Source organism: Nelumbo lutea, chromosome 6 (genome assembly GCF_056320005.1).
Source record: "Nelumbo lutea isolate HS-2025 chromosome 6, American lotus-T2T, whole genome shotgun sequence".
Lineage (NCBI taxonomy): Eukaryota > Viridiplantae > Streptophyta > Magnoliopsida > Proteales > Nelumbonaceae > Nelumbo > Nelumbo lutea.
In genome coordinates, this window is record NC_142689.1 from 17,821,379 (window position 1) to 17,839,177 (window position 17,799).

The following is a 17,799-nucleotide window of genomic DNA, read 5'->3' on the forward strand; positions in this document are numbered from 1 at the left end:
TTCTGACTTAAAACTTTATGTTTGACAGCAAAAGGGAGCAATATCTTCAAACTTTCTGTCTAAAATTTCTTCATATTTTCCCATGGTTTATGAGCGTGGGCAAAGATCTGTGAAATAAGCCGCAGGGAATTTGATCAGGTTTATCAACACCTTGGCGTGCATTTGGAGGAAAAGGTAATATTCTTATTGTTGTATTTACCTAATGGCTTTGGGGTATTTCTCAAGAAACAGTTAATGACTAGGTACATTTGCTCTATCTACATTTTCTATATGAGAATGCAAGAATTCTATACTGCAGATGTGACTTACATTTGGAAAATGTAGTAAAAATCTAAATGATGGTTACTTAAGGTGATTTAGATGCAATATGGCCCAGAATTAGGTTTATTGGCTTGCTATGGTACCTTCATTTAAGTCTAAGGTTTTAACCTAGGACTGCTACTTGAGCAGGCCTTACTTGAGCCCCACCTGACCCAACTTGAGCTTTGGCATGAGTTAGGCTTGAATTTTTGTGCTTTTGTAAATCCTCAATGTGCAATTCTTTGTTGTGCATGGACTCTTTTTGATTAATATAATCTTAGTACTTTATCAATTCTCAAAAGGAAAAGAAAAAAAAAACTGGGTTGGGCTCGAGTAGCCTAAGCCTTAGCCAAAGCCAACCTGAGAACCCTGACATTCTATAACATATATAGCTGTAAGATGTGTACATTATTCATTTTTGGCATGAATATATGTATGCATATTATATATTTATATATTTATACTATTATATACACCCTAGAGTATACTTATTTAATATATGATCAGCCTACTCTCACACCCATGCACAAACATGTACAAAATTACAAATACACACATGTTGTGCATGTTCTTTAATAAAAAGATATTTTTTCTAATTATATATATTGTTAGATTGCTATTAGTCTTTTATTGTTTTTTTTTTTTTATGTTACGTCACAGGAGTATATATGTTTTTTTATCATATTTTTATTGTTTTGAATTGCCCCACTATAAATAATAAAAAGGAGGCCACCAAGCTATTGCTTGGGATCAAAATGCGGTAGCATGTGGGTTAGCAAGATCAGCTGTAACATTTTTGAGAATGATAGTTACATTTCTCAAAAAAAATGTACAAATGATGGATGAACTGCAAATTTTTTAATTTGTATGTTCATCTTATACGTCTTCCTTTTGCATTTTTCTTCATCTTGATTCAATACTTTTTGGCTGTTACCATTCAAAAACAACTGATAGAATCTTAACCCTTCTTTATGTTAAACTAATGAAAATTTTGCTTAACTGTCCTATGAAAGAAATGCTTAATGTCTAATAAAGATTTCGTTTATTGAATTCGTATAGTTGGAGATTTTTGAGCATTTGTCTTGACTTGAAAATTTAATTTTTCAACAAATAGCATGGGTATAGTGATAAAAATGTAACATGAGTACTACTTGGAGTATGCTTTACCTAATACCTTGTTATGTTCTTTTCCTTTTTCACCCTTCTCCCCTTTATGTTAAACTAATGAAAATTTTGCTAACTGTCCTATGAAAGAAATGTTTGATGTCTAATAAAGATTTCATTTATTGAATTAGTATAGTTGCATATTTTGAGTATTTGTCTTGACTTGAAAGTTTTATTTTTCAATAAATAGCATGAGTATAGTGATAAAAATGTAACATGAGTACTGCTTGGAGCATGCTTTACCCAATATCTTGTTATGTTCTTTTCCTTTTTCCCCTTTAAATTCCCTATATATACCCTTTCTAAAAATGAATGAAAGTGTCATTCTGGCATGCTTTGCCCAATATCTTGTTATTTACTTTTTCTTTTTGTTAATTTCTTTATTTTTTACATTGTCAGGGAGAGAGCTTTTATAACCCATATATTCCTGGGGTTATTGAGGAATTAAGTAGGCAAGGGCTGATTGAAGAGAGTGAGGGTGCCCGTGTGATCTTCATTGAAGGAAAAAATGTACCTCTTATTGTTGTGAAGAGCGATGTGGATACAACTATGCTTCAACTGATCTAGCAGCACTTTGGTTAGTTTTCTGATTATTGAAGTAGATACCTCTTTGCGTATTCTAAGTCCATGTGAATTCTCTTTCTCTCTCTCATGTAATGAGTGGTGACATCTTGTTGTATAATGTGAGAAGTTGATAACATTTACAGACAAATATGCAGGCACACACAAAAGACAAAAAAGGTAAAAGTAGAGAAGCTCAGGTGCTGAAAGGTTGGGAGGAGGTTGCTCATGACCTACTCGACAGCTCTTACAAGTTGAAGCTCTTGCTTGGTAGAACCTTAAGAACCTATATTTTGAAGTTGGGAAGCTTATGTTGTGCCATTCAGGGAACTTTTATGTTTAAGTAACAATTGAAAGCCACATGAATGATTGTAAGACACTTTTTTTTTTTTATTTGTAAATACAAAATTCATTAAAAGGTAAAAAAAAGTACATCAGGTGATGAGTGATAAGCAAAAGAAACAAAACCGAAACATAGAAAATGCACAAATTACAAGTTTAAACCCCCACATTCAATTCCAATAAAGACCAAAACTCCTCCCCAAAAGCCTCTTTTTTGTACTCCTGAAAATTCAGGAATGATCATAATCCAATCTAAAAGCCGATTCCTGGTCAAAGTGCTTAGTTTTTCTTTGATCTTGGACTTGCCTTTGAAAATTCTTCTATTTCTTTCCTTCCATGCCTCCCAGCAAACTGCAAAAGGAATGCAACTCACACAATTTTTGCTTTCTTTCTTCTTTGAAGAACTGCAAAAGGAATACAACTTCATACAATTTTTGCTTTCTTACTTCCTTGAACAATTGGCTAGCATGAGAACTTGAGAAGATTTGTTTTGAACTGCTAGTGGTCCACATCCACATGTTAATCCTGAATAACTGAAAGAAGAAGCCCCAAATAAATTTAGTATGTGAGCACCCAAAACAAAGGTGCAAAACATCTTCCTCATGGTCCTCACATAAATAACATCTGCTAGCAATCTTGAAACCTCTACTTTCTAAAGGGTCCTACATAATCCAAAGACACTAACCAATGGAAGTTCATGATACCCTTCCAAATACTGATGCCAGATAGTGTTGAAACCTTTTTAGAATCCCAATCAAACATAGCAACTCAATACTTGTATGCAATTACACTCCACGAGCCTTCCTTCTCAACCCAAATCTCAACAACCATTTCCCCAGTTATGCTCTGTTGAAAATTCTCACTTTTTCTAATTCCCAACCGACCATCCTTCTTTGTCCACTCCAAGTCCCATCTAACTAAATGAAACTTAGGAATTTACTCAAGCTGACCCCAAAGGCACACTTGGTCGGGTTAAGCTTCATCTAGTGCCTAACCTACAAAGGATGCCGAAGACTTACTCTAAGTCGGCTAGGTGCTGCACCAGCATGTCATCTACATCTTCCATATTTCAGGCGATCTACTCCTTGGAGATCTTGTTCACCAGCCTTTGATAGATAGTGCCTGCGTTTTTTTAATGAATGACAATAATTTTATTAAATCATGATTCATGAACTGATTTGGGATTGAGAGCACATACAACAACCCTTAGAGAAGCGTGAGCTGCAGCCTTCCCCAACGGAAAGTAAAGGGAAAAAAGACAAAAGTAGTGCTTGCGTTCTTTAGGCCGAAGGTCATGACTTGGTATCAGTGCTATCATTGGTCTGCGATGAAGACTATCTTCTCCTAGTTGAGGGGATGCATTTGAATCTGGTTGTAACTTGAGAAGGCATCCAAGAAATTGAGCATCTTGTGACCCAAGGTGGCACTAATGAGTTGGTCAATCCTTGATAGGGGGAAGCTATCCTTTGGGCATGCCTTGTTCAAGTTGGTGATCCTTCACTTCCCGTTGACCTTTTTCACCATCACAACATTCGCTAACTAGTATGAGTAATCCACTTCTTTGATGAAGTTTGCTCGAAGGAGTTTGTTGATCTCCTCATTTATGATATGCGACCTCTCCTAGGCAATCTCCTCTTCTTCTACTGAATGGGCAGTAGTGCGGATCCACATTGAGCTGATAAGTTACAGCCTGGGGATAGGTTTTGGACATATCTGTATCAAAACATGCAAAGTCATCGGCATTAGCCTTAGGAAATTGGACGATGTTGTTCCGGAGACCATCCTCTAGTAGTGAACCTACTTGGACAAATTTCTCTGAATCACCGTTAAACAAGGGTACCTGAATCAAACCCTTGACAAGCATGCCACACTAAGTTTTTAGCTTGTCCTAGACGTCCAGACCATCCATGACAAGATCCTCTTGAGAGATCGTCTTTCTCTTAGGGGCCACTACACAATACTGTCGGGCCACTACTTGGTCTTCACCTTGGTCTTCTTCTGGGCTCAGTTGTCCACTTGGTTGAGTTGAGCATAAGCCTTCCAGGTCGAGGAGCTCTCTCCCCTTCGTGCTGGTCCACTAGAGATGATAGTAGGTGGCGGGTCTTGGTTGTTTGGGGTGTCAGTGTTGCTGAGCTCACCTTGTTATGGTCACAGTGGTTGGTGACTTACTTGCTGAGGTAACCTCGTTTGGCGAGGTCCTCATCTGGTTTCGAAGGTCTTGGAAATCTTCGTTATCATGGTTGTATTCTCTGTGGAATCAAGAATATTTGTCCCGATTGCTTTTGTTGCCTTGGGATTTCATGTTCTCAAGCCATTGGATGAAGCCCTTGTCCTTCACCTATATCAGGATCTTTGTTCGCATATTGTTAAGGGGCATGTATTTGCTGAAGGTCAGATGGGAAGCCCTTGTCTTGTAGTTGTGACTTGGCCTGGACTCTTTTTTGTCTCAATTGGAGTGGTAGCCATCTTTGTCCTTGCGCTTCCTCTCTTGTCGGTCTTCCTCCACATCCCTTCTACATGCTTGTGCTTTTTTGGCGTTGATGTACTTGTCGGACATGTCTATGGGAGGCATCTTCTCGAGGGAGAAGTTAAAGCAAAAACTACATAGTCCTTGCATCAAAGCAGCCATTGTGATGGACTAGTTCAGGTCTTGCACCTGGGTGGACCTTGTTGGCGTTGAATCTTGCCAAGAAGTCTCGGAGGGGCTTGTCTTTCTTTTGCATTAAAGTGGTTGTTGTCTTTTGATGTTGTTGGCTATTGATGGAGAGAGGTGGCAGTGTTGAAAACCACTATCGGGTGGCTTCCTTCAATGTGGAGAGGAAAGCCTTGAGAGGGCATTCGAGGCACCATGTAGTAGCATGAGATCTTTGAAGCTCTCCAGCTGGTCGATGGGGTCAATGGTGCTGTCGTATTTCTCAAATTGCGATACCTTGAAGCCAGTTGGGGGAAGTGCGTTCATGATCTCCTTGGTGAACATTGGCTCCTTGTAAACATGGGCTTCGAGAGGAGCTCCTCAATGACCCTGGTGACTCCTCTAAACGGCATTTAGCTCAGACTGGTTGTCTTTGTCCCTAATTGAGCCAGACTCAGCGTGAGAGCATGGAGGTTGAATATGAGGATTGAGGCGTTCCTTGTCTGGGATCTGAACGCCATAGTGTTAAGGATTTTGTGCATTTTTCTTTTAGGGGTTCTCAGAGCAGTGAGGTGATTGTTGGTTGTTCTAGTTCTGCCTGGTAGCCGGTTAGCCAACATTTTGCGCTTTGCGCTCCTAGGTAGGTTGTTCAATCGGATAAGATATCCTTCCTTGGAAAGTGGTGATGAGGTCTTTGACTTGTTGTTGGAGTGAGTGGAAATACCCTTGAGTCACAGGTTGATTCTTCTGTTCACAGGCCGATGATACATTATTATCGGTGTGAGAGCCCTTGGGGGAGTGTTGTTGGAGCAGCTGAAGTGATTGGTATGGTTCTTGGGAGGCATTGTCATCGAAAGAGGAAAATGTGTAGAGCTAAAGTTGACTTTTTTGTTGTGTTTCCCACAGATGATACCAATCTGGTTTTGGTCCAGTTGAGGTGGATGAGCAGTGGATGAAGTGTCCTGGTGAGCTGGATGAGTTGTGCTGATCCAATGACCTGCACACCAAAGGCTAGAGACCCTGAGGTGGTTCCCTGGGGAGGAGCACTCCAACATTCAAGTTAGTAAGAGCAGATGGGTGGTCAGCTAGCCAAGTTTGACTAAGTTGTATGAGCTAAAGAGCTTAGAGAGCTAGAGAGCTTAAAGTAGTTTTTGGTAGCTGCGGAGCGAAGAGATCCTCACCTTGGGTGGCAATGGCATGCTCTTATATAGGTGTCGAAGAGTGCTGTTGTGCCGAAGAGTGCTGTTACACACCACCGTTAGCCTATTGGCTAGATGGGAGTGCGCCACATCACTGTTCCTCAATTCATTTGGGCTCCTTCCACATGGCGGTCCTCGGCTTGGCCAGTTGTTGGTTCTCTGTTTGTCCAAGTGTTGGACAAACCTGAGCCCAATCTATGAATTCATCACTATTTAGAAATAAAAATTAATTACTTTTTTTTTATCAATAACAGAAAATTATATTAATAAAATAAACAGGATTACATACAGAACTCCAGGGGAGAAAAAATGACTTAGCTCCTCCTAGAGAACCTGAAAAGAAAATTACAGAATAGCCCAAAATAATTGACTCCTTCCCACCTCCTGCTTTGCCAAGTTATCTGCAAAGGCATTAGCAGTTCTCTTCACCCATTGAAATTGAAATTCCAAGCCCCTAGATAACCACTTAACTTCTCTCCTCTCATTAGCATACATCCAAAGTCCACAATCCTTCCTTAACCAGTTTAAAGCTAGTTGGGAGTCTCCTTTTTTTTTGATAAATATAGTTGGGAGTCTCCTTCAACAATCAGCTTTTGAACGTTCAGCTCTTTTGTCTTCCTTAAACCTTCTAGTAAGGCATACATTTCAGTTCTAAGAGAGTCGCCCCTCCCAATGGGACCTGAGAACAGTGTAACCACTTTCCCATTTTCGTCTTTGAGTACACCTCCTACACCGGAAGGTCCTGGGTTACCCTCACTGCTCCCGTCAAAGTTTAACTTCACAACTTATAAAATGTAATAAAAATTTATAAACATAAATTGCTGAATTTATTAATTATAAATTTACATAATTATTAAACAAATGCAGGCTTATTTCATCCATGTAAACTTGTACTATTTCATGTTGCTGCTTCCAATGTTGCAGGTATCGTCTTAATGAAGAAAAAGCTGAGTGGATAATTTATGTCACTGATGTTGGCCAGCAACAACACTTTGAAATGTTTTTCAGTGTACGTATAATGCCATCTTATGATCTGCAACACATTTTCTGTAGAGAAGTTATCTAAATCCTCCCCACTTTATTGAAATTGTTTAAAACTTTCCCTGACTTTTAGATGCCTCCAAAGAATCGAAGTTTTTGTCAATCATATACTTAATTCACATCTTCTTATGGTTTCATAAAAAAGTAACTTTAAAATGACAAAAATAACCCTAACCCATTTGATGTCATCTCACATTTTTTAATGTGACAAACATACCCCTTGAACATGCTAACCATCTCTCTCTGTTCATCTATTGAAAAAACGTTTTACAACTAATACTCTTTGATCAATTTATTCAACACATTATAAGAAAATTGAAGCAATGAGGCTGATCAACAAAAGAAAACTGGCAATGAGGCACATTGATTTTATTCCATATTGGCATGCCCAAATCCAAATAATAAACCAAGTTGTCTAATACTTGCAAAGATCCTAATATTGATCACCACTGTCCATTTAATGCACCAATACTGAACACAGATATGTCCTCATACTCAACAACTTGTCACTTTGACAGGTCCTCCATCTGTTAGATCAATGACATTTTGTTCATTTATAGAACAACAATTGTTTAAGGGTATTTTGGGCATATTATATTACACACCAGTACACTATGTATGATGGGTATAGTAGTAACTTTGCACTTTTTTCTTTACCATTTAATGGAATAAATCTGACAGGGGTTCCCAGGAGGTATCTGAAAGTTAGGGAAAGCTAAGGCATTGTTAATAGAGTGAGGGGAGGTTTTAGATAATTTTCCTTTTCTATATATAAAGTAAACTCTTCTGTCCTACTCATTATTACCATGTTATTAAGCGTTGTAATAAGACAATTAAATGCATGACATTGATGCTGTCATTGGAGATTTTCATGATTGGCTTCTTTCTCAAGTGAATAGGTATTTTGTTTAACAACAGTTGGGACCTTTTGACTAATGATGATCTACTTGATAAAGTTGATCAATAGTATCTAAATGCTACTAGAAGTGACATTTTATTTTGTATAAGTGGATCTAAATCTGTGATGATTTGTTTCAGGCTGCAAAACGTGCTGGTTGGCTTCCGTGTGATGGCAAGGCCTACCCCCAAGCAACCCATGTGGGGTTTGGTCTTGTTCTTGGAGATGATGGTAAGCGGTTCCGTACTCGTAGCACTGAAGTGGTTCGATTAGTTGATTTACTTGATGAAGCTAAGAACCGCAGTAAAGCAGCACTTATTGAGCGAGTTGATTTACTTCATGACTACAGACCTGCTCTTTTCATCTTTCCCATTTTCCTTTTCTGATAAGGGGATGTGATTAAACAAGTTTATGCAACTCCTGTATTTGTCACTCTACATAAATATTGGAACTCATGAAAAGCTATTTCAAGGCAAAGTTGGATACGTCTTTTCAAGTTTCCTGCCTTGTCTGTAGGATGAAAAACCAATTGTTGCATAAACCGGTTGTTTACTAACATTTTGTTTTCTGATAAAGACTGGTCTACTTTTATAATTTTCTGCGTTCTGTTGCTTTAATCTCTTGCATATTCCTAACTCATTTACCAGGATAGGCTGTTTTTGTACTCAAAATGATGAATGATATGAATTGCTTATTGTAACCATATCTAACTATTTGCACTGCTGAATTTTGTATCTTTGGCCAGGTAAAGATGCAGAGTGGAGTGATAATGATCTCGAACAAACTGCGGAAGCTGTTGGTTATGGGGCTATTAAGTGAGTTTTCTATTCCTATTCCTTCCTGTTCTCTTTTCTTTGGGACTTGGTTAAATATTTCCTATGATGTGTAAGTGGCAAATTAGTTGCACCCTTGCAGGAAGCTTCTACAGAGAAGTCCCTCCCTTGGGATTTCAGTGAAATACTAAGACAGTAAGACCTCCTTTTAGGTTTATCTATTATTTTATGCTCCCTTTGATCATGAAACCACAGGGGTTTTGTTAATTGAAGAGAGAGAATTTAGACATAAATATTTTTTTTCTAAAATGCCTTAAATGATAAAATGCAATTTTGCCTCATATGCTTTGAATTGGTAGGAGTAATTTATAAAACTAAATGCAGTATTACTATCTCGAGATTTTTTTTTTATTTTACTTGAAACTATTTTAACTTTTCATTCCCACCTTATATGGGTTATGGCAGAAAAAAATTTGTCCCTTACAAAAAATATAATGGTTTTTATGTCCATATAATATACAAGTGATATATAAGTTAAAATGGACTTTTGAAAAGCTTTAAATGTCATTTGAACAATTTCCTTCACTAAAACTGACAGCAGGTTAGTGGAGGTGTGTATAACTCACCCCCAAATTATAAGGGGTAATAAGTTAATAGGTAAACCCTAGGGGAGGTATTAGTATTTGACTAAAACCCCAGGAAATGTACAAGTAATATCCCCTATTGTTTATACTTTGTTTTTCTTTATCAGAATCTGGACATTTTTCTTTTGGGGAAGGGGGCGAGTGATTATTGTTAAAGCAATATTTTCAAACTCTGGTCATATTGGCCAGTTGGACTAGACCAGTTTCTCTGTCACATTGAACCACTGAGTTGCAAAAAACCATTGATGGTCAATAACATGGTGACCCAGCTGGTTGAACTGCTGAACTGTTTGACCCAGTCAACAGTTCATGGATCAGAGGTTTATTCTCTTTTTTGTTTTTGTTTTTAGTCAATATTTCTCATTTATCAATCTTGTTTTTTGTTTATATAATGAATATATAATATTAGAGGTTGCCCAATTTCTTCTACTTTTTTTGTAACTTTCCATAAATTTCTGTATTTTATCTATTTATAATATTTGTATTCAATTTATGATGTCATGGATTGACCCATTTGAATCATACAATTGAACTACTGACCTGCCACCTAGATGGAGAAGTGGTTCCATTTCCGGGTCAGATTTAAAAACATTGCATTAAAGTTGTCCACCTCCACCATATATCATTTCATATGGCTGTTTTGGTTTAGTGGATTTCATTGGGTTGGTTTAGTCTTGGAAGTGGCACATGGTGCCCTACAGGAGCCAATTTTTAGTGGGTAATCACTAATTGGAATAACTTAGGGAAGATCACTAAGTGCAAGTGTGGATGTGGATGCCGAATAAAATTTTGCTATCTTTCCTTAAGACAAAGTGGATACATCCATCCTAAAATGCTGCAACTTTTTTTCAGTGGATTCTACAAAATTCTATATCCTCCACAAACAATTGCATAAAGTTTCAAGTCCACACTGTGAAGTAAAATATAAACTTCTTTCATTATAATATCTTACATCTTTTTCTCCCCACAACTTTAGCCTTCTGATATTTTCAGAGCCAGCAGCTTTTTTCTCCTTTTAATCCCGATTATTTTCCATCAAATGCAAGTAGGGCTGATAATTCTTACAGTTTCAATTTTACTGTGTGAAAGCTTATGTGTTTCCCCCTTCTTTTACTTTCAATTTTTTAACCCTCTATTTCCTTACTCTTAATTTTTCCATATTCCCATTCAAATTCTATACATTTTATGGGTGTTAGGGATTTTTTGATCAATAACAAGTAACTTTTTTTTTATGATTAATAACAAGTGACTTTCATTAGTCATTAAGAAAATTAAGTACAAAAAGGGGAGATAAACTGTCTTTGCTCCCCTAGAAGAGGTTGGAGCCCCCAAAAGAAAAAACAAAGGACAGAATTACAAATATAAGCCCAGAACGTAGATTCCCTAATCACCCCTTGCTTGGCTAACCCATCAGCAAATGAGTTAGCAGATCTCTTCACCTAACCGTACTTTATCTCAATGTCCTTGGTGAACCATTTGAATTTTTTCTTTTCCCAATTTTCTGTCTTGGGTCACCATCAATCAAATTAAGACTAGACTTTTGCTATGTTTTTTGAGCTTTAAATGTGCAATTATACTTAGCAATTCCATGAAGTTTTATCAACTAATTCTAGCTTTTAGGAATTATCATTGATTTCTTTAAATTTTTAAATATCTAAGTGAGATTAGCGACGTGTTTGGCAAAATATTCCATCTCTACATTATGAAACGTCCATCTATATTGAAATTATGAACCATGCACCAAGCAATGGCCCCTACCTATAGTAAATAGATGCTTACTAAAAGTTTGCATAAAAGTTGAAGTAGGGTCAAACAAATGTTAGATGGCTGTTAAATTATATTCGATATGATTTTCATTGTTTTTCTAATTGGAAACAATGAATTTCATAAGAATGACAATGAAGGGAATATGTAGTCACTAATTGTTCCCACAAGGATGGTTCAACTAGACCACAATTAGCTTAATAGACACAACGCAAACCATAATATAAAGCATGAATACATATATAACCTTGAGAGTAGAATTGAAAAAGCTCTTCATGTAGTTGTGGGCCTCAAATTTGCTAAAACCACCCAAAACCTTTATTTTTTTGATAATTAAACCACCCAAGCTTTTTTCCATTGAACTAACAGATTTTTGGATTGATTTGAAGTCTGAACGAGATGTTTACTTGGAAATTTGAGATGAAAAATTTTAAGTATTTTACATATAATTATTAAATAAGAGTTTATTCTTTGGAGAAATAAACCTAGGGAGGGGGTGATATATACTTCTTGCAAATCTTCATGTAAGAAGGCATTTTTAATGTATAATTAATACGATGGCCAGGAATTCTTAGAACTTTTCTTCAATAAATATGTGTTTGAAGGTTTCTGTATAGTTAATTCCATACGTCTGAGTCTCTTTTGCTACCAGTTTCTCTCTCTCTCAGTCCATTTACTCTATCCTTTCAGTATTTCTACCAATTCTTACATGTTATTCTTCAAAAGTCTATTGTTTCCTTTGTCATGATTGCCTTCCGCTCAAGTTGGCTGTTCATAGTGTATTTAAAGATGATATTTCTACTGTTTTGAAGGTGGACTTTTTTTGGGTCCTTGCATGTCTTACACTTGTACAGAAACTCATTGTACAGACTACAGAGGACCATATACTTTGATTAATACGATATACTTTTCTTAAAGAAATGGTTACCTTCCACTTAAGTTTAGAAATCATGATCTAGTACCAAAGTAATAGCATAAGGAGAGTACCTGGGTTAGCGATGAGACATTGCTAAGGATTTTCTATATTTTGGACTGGAATTTTCAATTGTTGTGGAGGATCAGTGTTGGCCCCACCTCTTTATTATTCTTTGAATGCTTGGTATACACTTGTAACTCAACGGTCCTATTCTGTTCATTGAGTGATCAATATGATTTAATATCCTCTGCTCTTCCAAGCAATGACTTGATAGTGGTCTCATTCCTCCCATGTGTTCCAAAAAGTGGCAAAAAAAGCTGACAAACTTGTAAAAAAAACTAGCAATCTCCTGGCAGAGTTGTAAGTTCTTACTACTTTCTGTTGCTGTGAATTAGTCTTCATGATTCTTTCTCAACCTTTCAACTCTTTCCTCTATTTTTTGTGAGGTTTCTCTGTTGTTAGGGAAAGGAACAAGCCCAGAATAATAAGAACAAATTGGAAAGATGTTGTTATGCTGTATTATGAAGTAAAGTTTGACAGGAAATGTGAGATTTATGGTATTTTAGTATACAATTTTGGTATCATGAAATGTCCTATGACAGCATTTTATATTTTTGTCTTTTCCTTTTGGCTCAATAACTGGGTTATCTTGTGCATATATTCTAACTACTTCATTAAAAGCATGCTTTTGTACTAATTTGATTCTGATTTATTGGTCACTCTGGGCCTTCTTTTTCTTTTTCTAGCCTTTGTTTAATTTGCTTTTTAACAGATACGCTGACCTGAAGAACAATCGGCTAACAAATTATACGTTTAATTTTGATCAAATGCTTAACGATAAGGTATGGTTGCTTCCACAAGCTTCCTGTATACACTTTGCATGAGGATGTACTTGAAGATTCTGATGGTGCTGTATGAGATCTTTTTCTTTTGAAGTAATGAAACTATCCTTATTCAACAAAACAAAAAAAAGATTCTGATGGTGCTAGGCATTCAAATGCTTTTGGATGATACAAACCTTATCTCTTTCTATTTTTATTACTTGATCCTTTTTAGTATTTTCGTTCTTCATAGATATTAGATAAAAAAAAGTTTTCTCAATAAGCAGACTTATCTACGAGTTTATTTTTTAACTGGCAATTGTTTGAGTCCATCTATTTATCTTGTCCTTTTCCTTGGAACATTTTCTTGAAAAGTGAGCTGTACAATTTACTACATGAATCCCAAGAGTTTTGATTTAAATCTTACATCTGAATCAGTTTTGCAAATCTTATTATTTTTGTTTGAATGTTATGATTTGGTTCATGAATCTTACCATTTATTATGATTTCATGTGGATCAAATCAATCCTATTAAGCATTAGTTCTTTACTATGTTATTATTTTTTTGGTTTTTTTGAAATTTTGTCGAAGGATATTTGTTCTGAATATCTTACTAGAAAATGATTTATTCAGGTTGTTTAAGACCTTTTAGAAATCATATTGAGTTTATTTTCCATCACATGTAATTTAAAAAGCCATTGTATGTGGATTGTTTGCCTTTCAAGTCAAACATGATTCTAGCATATAAATGGTAAACTCTTTTGTTTTAGATACATATATGGTATATATGAATTTAAAATAGAGTAAAATCATTTTTCTATATATATTTAGATTTTTACTATATCGATTTTTAATTAATTGGTAGGAATGGAGGGGCCATTACTTGGTGTAATGGGAAAATCTTGGGCTGACAAGCATGAAAATGCAGGTTCAAGTCCGAGAGCGACCACTTGGGCAAAAAATGCCTTAGGTCTGTATCCAGTCTATCCCTCCCAAGACCCCAGATAGCTGGGAGCAACATTGGATAAGATTCATGATTCAACTTGGTTCAATTTTCTCTATGATTTACAAAATGATTATGGTTTTGAGAATATTAATGGTAATTAATAGAGTAGCTGATAATGTGTGACAATTAGGAAGTGAGGGATGATGAAGATCTTTCCATTGGATGAAACAAGTAAGCTTAGTGGGGGCCTTTCTAGATCCCAAGACCCAGATAACTTGGAATAGCATAGAGGTAATGGCCTTTCAAGAAATAGAGGTGTGGTAGGTTGATATATTATCAACCTTTTTAAGCTGAGCGCATTGCTAGGAGCATGGTTTAAACTATCCCTAAATTTTCTAATATTTCTATGACATATTTCCATTTCTATGGGTAGTGACATGAAATTTTACTGAAATCAACATGTTTCCTCAATGAATACTACCAGCACTAGGTGGAGTGCAAGAGACGGTTTCCACGATATATTTCCATTTCCATGGGTAATGGCACAAAATTTTACTGGAATTGACATAATCCCCAATGAACGCTACCAAACACTATGCAGAGTACAAGAGATAGTATTATAATATAAGTTGGTTGCAAGATATGTAGAGCAGCAATGTTATTGCTTGTCTAACTTACACGATTATCACTTTGAAGCAGCTCAATATCCATTTCAAACATGAAGTTAAATATTAGCTTTTGTTTGTATAATAGACTATTTGATGATCTATTAGAACCATTTTCATTTTCTACAAGTTTAAATATTTCTTAAACTCTTTCTATCATGTAGTTTTGAATCTTAGGGTTTACAGGACAACTAAAGAACGCTTTTTTTGTCTATAACCTTAGTTTCTTAGCTTTGTTTAATGATTTAGAACAAGATATTAATTGAAATAGGTGTGCCTATGCTTATTTTTTCATTTCATAAAATATCATTCTATATTTTTGCATATTTTACATTGTTTTCACCATGTTTATAATTTTTACAAAATTTCCATATGATATTTCCGACATGTTTCCTATATTTGGATGACCAACATTTCAACCAACACCAGCATTTTAAGCCTTGGCTAGGAGTTCGGTTAGTTTCATATTTTTAGTGGTTGGGATTAGGTCAGGAATTAGGTGGACTAAACTAAAATGAAATGTTCTCATTCAAGGATCATGCTTCAAGAGATGACATGGAAGAAAAGAAAAATTCTGGAACTTTTCCTGATGAGATTTTCAAGGAGACAATGTCTATCTGATATGTGCCTTAGGAGAACTCACCCCTAAAAGCTAGCTGTTAGAGGGAGGGAACCCAAGCACATATATACCCCACAACAGTATCCCATACTACTGATGTGGGATACCTCACATTAGCATCCCATACTACCAATATGGGACAAATGGATTTTAAAACTATCCTAGAGTGGAAATGATGGATCTGAGGATGAAGACTGGCATGAATGTAGGGGGGTTGAGAGTATTAATTTATCGATGTGTATGATTTAGTTTTCTAAAACACAGTTGTTTTTTTTGCTCTAGAAGACGACCATAGACATTGGCAAATACCACTTTACTCTTTAGTGTTGGCTGCAGTGATTCTGGTTCTTATTATATGTTTTCAGTCTGGAATTCGGATGATTTATCTGAGCTGCTGGGGGTTTCTTTCTGGATGTTTTTCTTCTCTTGTGATTCATATGCCCTCTTGATGCTTTTTTTTTATTGGTTACTGGCTGTTGATCAGTGGGTAACGTGTGGGTTTCCTTTTGTTTTGTTTATGTGGGCTATTTGTCTTGTCTACTTCTTGTATTGCCTTTTTCTTTTTCATATGCTTTTTTCCTTTTGAAGCATTTTATCATTTATTAGATTAAAAAGTCTGTGTGCCTGACCATGTTTTATTGTGGTGGGGCGGGGCCCTACTTGATGATAATAATGGATGGTGGGGAGTGAGACCCTCTCCTCATGGAAAGATATGACCCGAGATACAATGAAAGGAATGGCCATGAGTCACATGGTTGACACCGACTGGTTTGGTTTGAAATATGTACAAGCCTCAAGTTTATAACGAGGCCAGGTGGCATATTTGACATGGACTATTTCTGTCTTGTTCCTTTTGGGTTAAAAAATTTTCCTTAACCATTTTTCTGGAATTAGAAATTATTTTCAGCATTAATCTCATGTTAGGTTACACACTTGTATATCAATGCTTGGGCTAATTTTGTTGCTGCACAGCATCTCTGAGAGACTATTCCAAGTGAAGTTTTCGTAATAAATCCTGAGCTTATTTTGGATGTATGTATTGGATGAATTATTGTGCAGCCCAGTAGCATCTTGATGTCTACCATCTGTATATGCAAGTAAGCATGCATTTTGTCAGAAGTGAGTCCATCTGCACAACCAGATAAAATATATGTGGTGCACCTCAGGGGCTCATACTAGCTATAGGGAGCATAATCCATGGTTAAGCACATTTATCATCATCATCAACATCCCTCTCCCATCCACCCTCCCTCCCTTTCTCTCTTGTTTACCTGTCTCAACTCTCATCTATGTAACACTCTTGATGAACAGGGAAATACAGCTGTTTACCTCCTCTATGCACATGCTCGTATTTGTTCAATCATCAGGAAATCTGGTAAAGATATCGAAGAGTTGAAGGAGGTAAATTCTTTTCCCATGCATCAACTTGCCCGATCCCTAAACCAATAATTGATTTATTTGAGTTGCTAATGAAACTATAACCATATGATTTTGAGTGTTTTCTGTTGTAACTAGATGTTTCTCATAATCTTCTTTGAAACAGACGGGAGAAATTGTGTTGGGTCATGCAGATGAACGTGTTTTGGGGCTTCATCTACTCCAGTTTGCCGAGGTAGGGGTTGCGTAGGAAGTTCTGATTGTACCTAGTGTCTTGTTCTTTTATGTCCAGCCCTTAACATCACATGCTAGATTGTGGCTTCTGTTACTGATAGATGCTTTATGTTTATTCCCTCTTTGTCAGACTGTGGAGGAGGCTTGTAACAATCTCTTGCCAAATGTGTTGTGTGAATATCTCTACAACTTATTGGAGAACTTCACTAAATTTTGATTCCAACTGTCAGGTCTGATATGACTTTTCAAAAGTTTCATCAGTCCCTCTCAGTTACAGGTTCACTTATTGCTTCCATCTTCACATACTTAAAAACTAATACGAGTTGGAGCTGCACATACTTCAACATCATATGATGTGGCTTAGGCTTAGTTTGAAAGGAGTACAAAATACAAATATGTACAGTACAAATACCTACAAAATAATACAAAATACAAGGTTTTGCACTCTACATATTTGTATTTCTACTCCCAAAACTAAGCCTTGGGAAAATTGATGCTAACATTCTCTCTACATACACATTACAACACATGCGCACAAACAATGAAAACAAAGAATAGAGCTCTGTAGATTTATTAAATGCTTATATCAATTGACAACTTGTTGAATCCACTTGGGTATTCAACTTGGGCAGGTTGTTGGATCGGCAGAGGAGACGAGTAGATTGCTGCTGTGTGAGGCAACAGCCGTAGTCCTGAGGAAATGTTTTTATCTACTTGGAATTGTACCTGTCTACAAAATATAACCACACAATACTTAAGGTTTATTTGTTACCCATCATGCAACATATATTTAAGATGGGTGTTGATTGTATTACACAATTCAGTCTTTTATAATTTGTAAATGACAGAAATGGATAAGGTTCTTGATTTGGGGAAATTATGTACATCCACCAAAATATCTTT

At 36.3% G+C, this 17,799-nt stretch overlaps 1 pseudogene across 1 annotated transcript in view; it reads left to right on the forward strand.

The window, feature by feature from the left end:
• LOC148847664 (arginine--tRNA ligase, cytoplasmic-like) overlaps positions 1-17,773 on the forward strand; it is a 35,274-nt pseudogene extending 17,501 nt beyond the window's left edge. The window contains exons 9-18 of the transcript XR_016100528.1: positions 95-174; positions 1,864-2,041; positions 7,123-7,207; positions 8,278-8,462; positions 8,881-8,952; positions 13,007-13,076; positions 16,597-16,686; positions 16,829-16,897; positions 17,027-17,126; positions 17,529-17,773. The product of XR_016100528.1 is annotated as an arginine--tRNA ligase, cytoplasmic-like (transcript). The remainder of the gene's footprint in view (positions 1-94; positions 175-1,863; positions 2,042-7,122; positions 7,208-8,277; positions 8,463-8,880; positions 8,953-13,006; positions 13,077-16,596; positions 16,687-16,828; positions 16,898-17,026; positions 17,127-17,528) is intronic.
• The last annotated feature ends 26 nt before the right edge of the window (positions 17,774-17,799 follow it).